The 9,808-nt window shown below is 39.5% G+C and overlaps 1 long non-coding RNA gene across 1 annotated transcript; it reads left to right on the top strand.

The window, feature by feature from the left end:
* Positions 1-797: 797 nt before the first annotated feature.
* LOC143846554 (uncharacterized) lies at positions 798-9,808 on the top strand. The gene is made up of 3 exons (XR_013234783.1): positions 798-956; positions 9,009-9,069; positions 9,435-9,808. It is a non-coding gene; the product is annotated as an uncharacterized LOC143846554 (long non-coding RNA).

Below are 9,808 nucleotides of genomic sequence, written 5' to 3' on the forward strand. Positions count from 1 at the left end.
TCATTTCCAACATATTACGAAAACTCACTTGGGGAAGTCCAAACATTTTCACTCTCTTGAAGCCTTTCAAAGATTTTTCTTTATCATTTTTTGAAGTTTTTCTCTAGTGTTCTATCATTCTAAAAACACAGATACTAGTATCTCAAATATCTGTCAAATCCAAAGGTTGATTCGAGGTTTGTTTCTGTTTAGTGCAAACATCGACAAACAATTGTTGAAGAATTCACCGGGCTTCATTGTATCTAGGGGCGAATTCGTGGTTCCCCTTGCACATAATTGCTGGGGGAGAATATCATCTCAAGGAAAGCAACAAAGCGCCTTGAAGCATCTCAATTTCCATGTTCTCATCATATCCACCGTTAACTTTTTCTCCAACAATCATAAGATGATATTCGGAGATCTTCAAGGCATGGAAGGCAAGTAATGAGATGGATCCAATGGTATGATCTAATGTCATTGCATTTGTTTTCATAAAGAAAGGTACTCTTCCCTTTAAATTTAAATTTGATTTGGATCATGAAGAGTTATGATTTATGTTTGATTCGATCTAGTCAAGTGTAGGGAATTATTTTGATTCAGGTTATTTCAGGGAAAGCCATTAACGGCTCACTTTTGGACGAGAGAACAGGCACCTCACATGAACCAAATGAATAAGACAAAATCTGTTGAAAAGTCGACCGTTGTGGCTGTTCTCTGGTGCAAAAGCGATCCGCGAAATGACTTTCCGCCAAACTGTCTAGCAAATCCCATGTCACAAACATTTATCCTTTCCAAACTTCCAGAAAATTACTACGATACAAACAGGGCTCTAGGGCATTGATATTTACACACCCTCTACTCACAGTTGCGCGCATTCCTTCTCTCTAACAAAGAAGAGATTTTCGTTTGAAAATGGCGAAGAAAAGAAAATTCGAGCGTGGATTGCCTATGACCGTAAAATCTCTCGTACAGCCAAGGTAACGCTCGATCATTTTTTTCTTTTTTTCAGATTCCTTATTCAAGATTAGGATCAGCAACCCTAACCCTTATCTCTAAAACTCATACATATGCCAAACATTTTCAAGAACATCATCCAAAATCCAAAATCTCCTAAGATGTATCCATGAACAGGATCGATTGCTATGATACCAATTGTTACAAACCCGAATCGATTCGCGATGTGATTGATCTTCTTAGATGGGAGATCGGCCTCTTGTCCCGCTTCGAGGGAAGGGTCGGTTGTTTTGTGCGTACAATTATGGTGCATATGGGTAGTTATAATCTAATTATTATCTACTTGTGGGAATGTGTTTTTAGAGTTATGGTTTATATGTTTAGGGTAGTGGGTGTTACTTGTTGATGGTGTGTGTTGTAAGTGGGGAAGTGGATGGGTGATGTGTAACTACTTTGTGTTAGTATTTAAGTAGTTGTATTATAATGAAATGAGAAGAAGATGAATTTTAAAACAGCAAAGCTAACTTTGTTTTGGAGGGTCATGGTTCCTCTCGAATCGAGCCATTAGGAGGTCCGGTTGCCTCGAATCAACCTCTCTCCCCTCTCTTTTCTATTTTCTTTATGTTTATTTGTGTTACGGACGATTTGGCACGTAACATCAGTCCTCCTACAATTTCTGGGAATTGAAGTGGCAAGGTCCAAGAAGGGTATTTTTATTTCTCTAAAGAAATACGTAGTGTATTTACTTAGGGATACTGGCAAGTTGAGGTCTCAGAAGCAGAGACAACTATTGATCCAAGTCACAAGTTAAGTAACTTAGATGGGCCTCTCTTGTTTGATATCGGTATGTATGAAAGGTTGTTAGGTCGACTTCTGTGCCTGTCTCTCACTCGCCTAGATATTGCCTACATGGTGAGTGTGGTGAGTCAGTGTATGCATGCTCCTAGGATTTCCCTACTCGAAGCAGTCGATTGAATCCATTGCTATCTGAAATCTTGCCCAGTGAACGAATTATTATTTGCAGACCATGATCAATTGAAGATTGAAACATTTTCCAATGCTGATTGGACAAGTTTAGTTGATGAAAGGATATCTGCAACTGGATATTGTACCTTTGTAGGTGGTAAACTTGTTACATAGAGCAGCAAGAAACAGTTTGTAGTTGCTAGATTGAGCGTAGAGGCATAATATCACATTATGGATCATGGAGGGGCATAATTACTCTGGTTGAGGCGTCTTTTGAATGAGTTACGGGTGTCACTTCCATGCCGTATGCATCTATGCTTCAACATAGCAAATAATTATCTATAGCATGATCACACGAAGCACATTGAGGTGGACAGGCACCTCATTCGTGAACATGTGCTGTCTAATGAGATTTGTCTTTTCTTTGTGTGTACTTATCATCAACTCGTTGATGCCTTGACAATGGAGTTGTGAAGTCCCATTGTAACTTTATTTTATCCAAGCTGGACATGATTGATATCTATGCTCAGCTTGAGGGGTAGTGTAGAAGATAAGGGTCATTACTTATTTCTTCTATGGGAATTATATTGTATTTGGGGGTATTTATGTCTTTTGCATGTGATGTAGGGTTTTATCATTAATATACATGATTCCATTCACTCCATCTCTCTCTCTCTCTCTCTCTCTCTCTCTCTCTCTCTCTCTCTCTCTCTCTCTCTCTCCAACAACTCCAGTTCCAACTCAAACAAAGGGAGATTTCAAAGACTTGTAACTTGTTTTCTCTACTTATCCCTCATGAGGCCTGACATTGCGTACATCGTCAGTGTTATGCACGTCCCTCGTATCACTCTTCTAGATGCTGCGGATCAAATTCTTAAGTATCTCAATTTAGCCCCAGAAAAAAGGCTTGCTATTCAGCAATTATGGTTCCATTAATGACAGAAGATCTACTTATTTACCTTACGATGGTTGGAGGCAATCTAGTTGCATGGCTAAGCAAGTAACAGTCTGTTGTAGCTTGTTCTAGCGTTTAAGTAGAGTAATGGCAATGACTCATGGAGTGGCGGAACTAATATGGTTGAGATCTCCTTTCAGATCTTGGTGTTGAAACTGAGAGGCATATGCAGTTATATTGTGACAGCAAAGCTTCAATAAACGCTGCTCACAGTCCTGTTCAACATGATTCAACATAACACATTGAGGTTGACAGACATTTCATTTGAGAAAGGATAGCGTCTCGGGAACAGTGTTTACTTTTTTGTGAGGTCTAAGAACCAATGTGCTGATTTTATTACTTTTTAATTGCTTGTACCAATCCTCGAAACCTCAACCTATAAGGTTTAAGGAACGTTCCAAGCCATCGCAACAGTGGAGAGATTGGTTGTGCTAATTTTATTACTAAAGGTAAGGTTAGCCCTTGGTAACAGATTATGCTAGGCAAGTTGGGCATGTGCGATATATACTCACCAACTTGAGGGGGTGTTGAGAGTTATTATTACTTTATGTATGGTGCCAAAACATATGAGTATTTTTGTCGTTTCCGTTTAAGGGTTGATGATTACAGCCCCCAAATTACATTTCCACCGAAGATGCATCTTCATAGGGTTGATGATTACATCCCAAATTACGTTTCCGCCGTAGTTACGTCTCGGGAACTGTGTTTACTTTTTTGTGAGGTCCATGAACCAATGTGCTGATTTTGTTACTAAAGGTATGGTTAGCCCTCGGTAACAGACTATTCTAGGCTAGTTGGGCATGTACGATATATACTCACCACTTGAGGGGGTATTGAGAGTTATATCACTTCATGTATGATGCCATTATGTCTCCACCGTAGTTGCATCTTCTCACTCTCCTCTCTTCCTTTCTTCATTGTTTCTCCATCCTTCTTCCATTGATTACAGCGTCTAAACCCAACTAAAAGCAATCGATTGATAATAGTAGGCAGGTTGACCGATTGAGATGGTTAGTTGAGACCAAGTTTCGTTAGAAGTGTTTGTTGAGACCAAATCTCGCTAGAAGTTCTATGTGATCAAATTAAGAGTGGGCAATTAGCTAGGTTATTTAGACAAGGTGCGGCTCCTCTGCATCGACATAAATCAAATGCATAATAATCAACAAGAATGGAGTACACAAGCCAAAGTGACTAATCCATGAGCTCTGGCTGGGATAAAATGCAAAAGCATTATTTGATTTGCTAGAGAGCTAGGGATCCATACTGTGTGATAGATGGGAGATTCAGCTATGAAAAATTATGTTCTCTTACCTTGGATGTGTGTATGTGTGTGGTGGTGGAGGGTGGCGGCGTATGATAAAATGAGCCAATATGAAACTGTGACTCCTAAACCAAGAATATAAATAGGAAAACCTATTTTGTAATGATGTGCACTCTTTTAATCAATAACAAATGTAATTGAGTGAAAAAATGATATAATGAGACTATCTTTAATCTTTTGTATGTCTAGATGCATTTTTTGGTCTGTTGTATATCTTTTATGAGATGATGTGTAATTGTAATATATTTCCTCTTCAAATACTATAACATACTTTTACGAACCTTGTGATATTTTAGTGGTTTTATAGTGTTGGTATATCCATTACTGCCATTCATTTTTACGTCCAAGTTTTTGCATATGAGAAATGTAGACACCAATTATGGGCATCTTTCGTCATTCTATAAAGAGAAATGATACAATGGCGCTATCTGTAGTCATAAATGCAAAATGGTTTTATCTTGATGCATTATATAGCTATATAAGATTTCCTCGTGTCCAATTTTGAAGCAACCGGCCTTTGCTAGACAATATAGAGTCAGCTGCCATGGAAAGGTGGAAAGGAGGAAAAAAGGGAGACTGGCTTTGCCCATCTTGTGCATATTGCAACTTCAAATGGCGGAGGTGTTGTTGCCGGTGTAAGCACCAGCAGACAAAGCATGATCAAATACCTGGGTCTACCACATCTACAAAAAGGATTCGGGGATAGTAGAATCCAGGGGGAGATCACTCCGAAGGGAGAAGTGTCGATGGTGCCTCTCAAAAAAAAAGAAAAAAGAATGACTCAGATCTTGTCGAAGAATCCTCTTCGGAAGATTGTCGATGGCCGGATTCTGGGTCGATTTCCTTAATGACTGAGGGTGGAATTTGGTGGATTTTCGCTTCTATCTATCTCGGGCAAGGAAGTGGAAAGGAGGATGGAATCTCTAAAACCTTGCTTGATAGGAAGGAGAAAGGAAAACTCTGGGACACTCAATGACCTGTGGTTATGCTGTTATGGGCCAAAGGAGTTTGGGGCATTCCTTCCCTCCTTTGTCCATGTACTCTAGCTAAAAACGAAGTGTTATTTATGTTCAACTCAGAGGAGGAGGTCGTAAGATCATTGGCTTTAGGATCAAAGGTTAGGGAAAACTAGTTACTCTCGCTAGCCCCTTGGAGCTTTAAATCCCCTCAGGATACGGAAACCTTCTAGGTTAATTTTTATGGTATCCCTCTCCATGTTTGGGCCACCTCAACGGTTGAAGCCCTGGGAAACACATTTGGGCGAGTCTTGGAGGTGAAAAATGGAAGGAAGCCATAACCAATGTATGAGCTTCGTCTCCGCCAAAATCGCTGCCCCACAGTGGCAGGTTGTTCCCCCTTATCTTAGTTCGGGTTCGGGGTCAAGTGTTCCCATATTCTTGGGTATAGAATATGGGCTCCATCCCACCCCATCAAAAGTAGGGTTGCAACTCGGGTCGGGCGGGTCGGGTTTTCAAGAACCCTACCCTACCCAAGAAACCATCTCGGGTCGGGTCGGGCCGGGTTTCTCTTTGGAAAACCCACTATTCATAAACCCGGCCCTACCCGAGATAGTTTCTCGGGCGGGTCGGGTCGGGTCGGGTTTTTCCGCCTTTATCGCCCTGAGCTTCATTCAAGACTTCACCTATCAGAGGTTGTTGCCTGAAAAGTAACCTACTTAATCTAAATCAGTGGCTTGCAAAGATATTTGTTACAAAAACTAAGATAAAAGGTTGTTGCTGGAAAAGTTACCTATTTTTTTTAAAATGGCAAATGAGTAGTTACCTAATATTCCCTAAACAGAGAGTAGATAGTGATTTTACAATAAGAGCTAAAATTTTCCATCCAGGTTGCTAACTTTGATAACAAAGCCCCGAGAAGACCTAAAATTGCCCAAAATGTAGGTAAACGAGCTCCCTTCATGGAAATTTTAAATCTGTAGCCAACATGAATTTGCAAAGAATCCAACGCTATATAGTACTATAATTCTCCCGCTTTGAACAGAAACAAATTTCCTCCTATCTTCCTCCCATCAATGGATCACCATATTTAGAAATAAAAAAAGTTTCCAAAGTAAAAAAGGCATGTGTATACCACTCCAAAAGAAGCATGTCTAACAACTCACCACTCTTCAGGATCTAAACCCAAACAACCCGTATGCTTTCTAATTCTGAGACATTCAGTCAGCATTCAGTTCTCAAGCAAATACACCAGGATATAGTAGCTACATTCGTGGTTAGTGAATTTTTTGGTTGTTCTGTCTTTCAATATAAAAGAGAGAAAACAGGGGAGGTTTGACATAAAAAGAGAGAAAACAGGAGAGGGAACGAAAGCTCTTAGCAACTCAATTACTTGTTAGTGAAGCTTCGTATATGAACTTTGTCCAGAGTGCAACAGTATCAAATGTCCACCCTCCTTCCTCTAACTCTTCTTCTTCTTCTCTTTCATCTTCTTCTTCCCAGATGGGATGGTTTGCATTGTAACACAAATGAAGCTTTGTCCAGAGTGGCTTCTTCTTCTTCAAATATGGAGCTTTGTCTACTTGAGTTAGTGTACCTTTGTAAATACGTCAAAATGGAGAAGGCTAGTAACCGAAATCAGAGGAAAAAGTTAACCTGTAGCATTGACTAAAATGAATATCAAATTAATGCCATGGACAGCTGGCCTTAGGATGGTGTGCCACAGATGTGAAACCCTCCGTAGCTTCAGGTAGGAAAGTAGCTATTAAGCCTAGCGTTCCTTGTAAATACAAATATAAAGTTTGGTCGGATTTAAAATTCGGGTCGGGTTTTTCCCCTCTAAACCCGGCCCTACCCGAGAATACCCCGGGCTTTTGAGTTTCAAACCCGACCCAGCCCAAAACCCACCCTCCTTAAACCCGACCCAGTGTTTTTTCGGGTCGGGCTGATGCGGGCCTGGTAAAACCCGACCCAAGTTGCAACCCTAATCAAAAGATCAAAACATGATATAGGGGAAAATACTTTTCAGGACAAACTTTTTCTGGAAAAGGTGAATGACATTTGAAAGTTACGTTCTTAGTATATATTATGGATGCATAGATGGATATTTTTTGCTCAGTGCTTTATCTATGTGCAATTGGGTTGTATTTTTTTACATGTTTCATCTTTTGAGATATAATGATATTTTTTTCAACTACATTTCTACTCTTTTCAAAAACTCTTACGAGTCACGAGTCGAGTCGAGTCACGAGTCATAAAATTAAGAAATCGAGTCACGAGTCGAGTCACGGGTTGACAACTATGTCATCGGTCACCAAGATTTTGGTGGAGGCCCGCAATGGACTTAGCAAAACTTCTTGAATTTTTCAAAAGGTGACTGGAGAAGGAAAGAATACTTTGGAAGGTGGCTGGGACTTGATGATTTCAGAGTTGTTTCTGGGAGGAGCCGGAAGACGGATGAGAGGGCCAATCGCTGGCTTTATAGTTTTCCATCTTTGTTTTCTCTGCCCTGGACTTTTCCAGGTCTTCATACATTGTAATACTTGGAGGACTACTGGTCCCACATGCATCTATTCTTCATATGATTTTAATATATTTCTGTCATCTTTCAAAAAAAAAAAATTTTGAAGCAACCGAACTATCGACAATCCCTTTTATTTTTAATAACTAGTTGCAGTCTCGTGCGATGCACGGGGTGGCCCAAAAAAAAAAAGCTTTAGAACTTTCTTAATTTCTAAAAAAAGCTTTTAGAAAGCTTTAGAAAAATCATGCTTCTGATAAAATCCAATATGATATTGATAAAATCCGGATTAGTTTTAATCAACCCTTGATTTTAGGGGATTTCTCCATTCCTTGATTTTAGGCTTTTTGTCAATTCCAATATTAGATGCGTTTTACATTCCGGGTATCACATTCCCTTATCACGTTGTTACATTCCTTTATTGTAGGCGTTTTGTCAATTCTAAGATAAGGAGCATTTTAAAATCCGGGTCCTCATCCCCTTAACACGTTTTCCAATTTCGTTAATTAAAGTTACGTGTGTTGGAGGAAAACGTGTGAAAACGTTAATTCAAGTTTCGTGGGTCCCATTGCATTCGTGTGAAAATGTTAATTCAAGTTTCGTGAGTCCCACTACATTCATAACGTAAAAACGTAAAAAGCTGAATGCGGTACGCAGAGGGGGTGCCACGTGGCACACCCTCGGCATACCACATTCAGCTTTATATATATATATAGTATAGATAACAATATTTTATTATAAATAAAAAAACACTCCATCGTCTGCTCTCTCTCTCTCTCTCTCTCTCTCTCTCTCTCTCACACACACACACACACACACACAGCAATGGGGTTTTATTACTAGTTTTGTCATTCCACAGAAATAGAAAAAAGAAAAAAAAAAACTTTGCTTAAAACAGTATGACACTAAAGGAAGAAAAGCATCACATTGTTTGTCATGCTAGCATTAGTTTAGTATAAATTTTGGGTACAATGGCAAAGGTAAAATAGAAGGGGATTTTTCTTTTTCTTTTTTCTTTCTTTTTTGAAGAGGGTGAGCCTTGACACAACGGTAAGGTTGCTCCGTTGTGATCTGGTGGTCACGGGTTCGAGTCACGGAAACAGCCTCTCTGCAAAAGCATGGGTAAGGTTGCATACATCTAGCCCTCCCAAGACCCCACAATGGTGGGAGCCTCGTGCACTGGGCCGGACCTTTTTTTTCTTTTTTGAAATCACTAATCCATTTTGAAGAAGAGAATTCCTGATCTTGGGTATGAAGATGCTAACATGTATTCAAATTTTTGCTTTCTTTCACGGATTATAACTGTATGTGATTGTTGGTATATCTGTTTAGGTAACCATTTTCTCCCTTCTGCAGGAATGTCCCTTCTCTAGCTGAAACAATAAACCAATCTGCAATTTCCGTACCCAGTTCAGCAGTATGCGTTTTTTGTCTTGTTTCTCAGAGCATTTATTGGATTTTATTTGTCCATATTTTTAAATTTCAGCCGAAATGCTGAAATTCCAGCCGAAATTGATTTTGGCTGAGGCCAACACCGAAAGTACCAATTCCTGTGTTTCGGCTTCTTCTTTTTTCGAAATTTCAATTTTTACTGAAATTTTGGCCCAAATTACTAAATTTTTGGCTGAAATTTCGGATTTCAAGATTTTTTTTTCTCTTTTACCGATTTTCAGCCGAAATTTCGTTATTTCGGCCTAAATTTCGGTTTCGGCTGGACTCTGCTGAAACCGAAAATGAAATTTTAAACCTTGATAGATCCTCACCGGGAGCTTGGCTATGTAGGTTCCAGCAGTCCATGTAGTTAGAACTGATCTAAAGGTTCAACAAGCCAAGAAATTTGCAGTAGCACAGGCACAACAAGATGGATCCACTGGAAATTTTAGAAGCTTTGATTCTCTGTTTGGTAACTATCTTGTCCCGGTAATTCCCAACCGTGCAGACTTAGTGGGGGTAAAATAATGTCCATTTACTACTTTATTTTCATGTTTAGATCTATACTGTGATCACTGTGAATTGTAAAGTGTTGGTTGAGAGTGGGAAAACAGGTAACTTTGTTGTTGTCATATGAGTAGCCTTACTATTGCTTTTAGTTAAACATATTGTAATGAACCCTCATTCTCTCCCTATGTATTCTTCCTATCTCCCCACTTCACATA

Source organism: Tasmannia lanceolata, unplaced genomic scaffold (genome assembly GCF_043159265.1).
Source record: "Tasmannia lanceolata isolate RefF3 unplaced genomic scaffold, GAP_Taslan_0.1 ptg000015l, whole genome shotgun sequence".
NCBI classification, from domain to species: Eukaryota; Viridiplantae; Streptophyta; class Magnoliopsida; order Canellales; family Winteraceae; genus Tasmannia; species Tasmannia lanceolata.